The sequence below is a fragment of the Delphinus delphis genome, chromosome 13, assembly GCF_949987515.2.
Source record: "Delphinus delphis chromosome 13, mDelDel1.2, whole genome shotgun sequence".
Taxonomy (NCBI): domain Eukaryota; kingdom Metazoa; phylum Chordata; class Mammalia; order Artiodactyla; family Delphinidae; genus Delphinus; species Delphinus delphis.
Genome location: NC_082695.1, coordinates 33,662,559 through 33,663,804, shown reverse-complemented (window position 1 = coordinate 33,663,804; position 1,246 = coordinate 33,662,559). Strand labels below are relative to the sequence as shown.

General features: G+C 43.7%; 1 pseudogene; it reads right to left on the bottom strand.

The window, feature by feature from the left end:
- Positions 1-506: 506 nt before the first annotated feature.
- Positions 507-921, bottom strand: LOC132436581 (large ribosomal subunit protein eL28 pseudogene; annotated as a pseudogene).
- Between the last annotated feature and the right edge of the window lie 325 nt (positions 922-1,246).

Below are 1,246 nucleotides of genomic sequence, written 5' to 3'. Positions count from 1 at the left end.
CTTAATTTTTTCTTTCACAGATGGTGCTTTTGGTACTGTATCTAAAAACTGACCGTCAAACCCAAGGTCACCTAGCTTATGCTCTTGCTATCTTCTCGAAGTTTGATAGATTTGTGATTTACATTTTTGTCTATGATCCATTTTGATTTCATCTTTGTGAAAAGTGTAATAAAGTCTGTATAAATTATTTTTGTATATGAATGTCCAATTGTTCAGACACCATTTGTGGAAAAGTCAATCCTTTCTCCATTGAATTGCCTTTTCTCCCTTGTAAAACATCAGTTGATTATAAATGTATGAGTCTATTTCTGGACTCTCTATTCCACTGATGTATTATTTCTATTCTCTCACCACTACTGAGCCATCTTACTACAGCTTTATATTAAGTCTTGAAGTCAAGTAGTATTAGTTGTCGGTTCTCTGGGTTTTTGTTTTTGTTTTTGTTTTTTTTTCTTTGAGGCATGTCAGCTGACAGTTTTGTTGCATGGGGTAAGGGGATACATCGCTCACGAGCTCTCGGTGGGGTGGGTCCACTTCTTCTTCACCATCACAGGCTTCTGGCTGCGCAGGATGGCGGCCGGCTCTGCGGCTGGCAGCCATGCGCAAATCTGGGCAGTACTTGTTCTTTCGGATCATGTGTCGGTTGCTGCTGAGGGTGGCCTGGGCATTCTCGTGGATGGTGGTCCGCACATAGGAAGTGGCTGGCTTTCCCTGGCCGGATCTCCGCTTCCTGACCACCACGACCCCTTTGCCGTCCGCCGCCATCTCCACGCCCACAGTCTTGCGGTGAATGAGCCCGTTGTAGCGGAAGGAGTTGGGAGCCTTGAGGTTATTGGGTTCGGTGCTGTACGTCTGCTTGTTCCTCTTGATCAAGAAGCTGCAGCAGGTCCTCATGATGATCTACTGCAGATGCACGGACATAGCAGCAGCTCCTCTCCTGGCGGCAGCCAGAGACGGAAAGGCCCCTGGCTTTGTTCTTTTTCTTTATTATTATATTGGCTATTCTTGGCCTTCTGCCTTTCCATATATACTTCAGAATCATTTGGTTGACAGTGCCAAAAAGCTTGCTGGGAATTTTATTCAGATTCTGTTAAATCTACTGATTAAATTAGGAAGGATTGACACCTTAATCATAGTGACTCTTCCTATCCATGGACGTGGAATATCCACCTATTTAGATCTTCTTTGATTTCTTTCATCAGAGTTTGTAGTTTTCCTCATACAGATCCTGTACATGTTTTTTAGA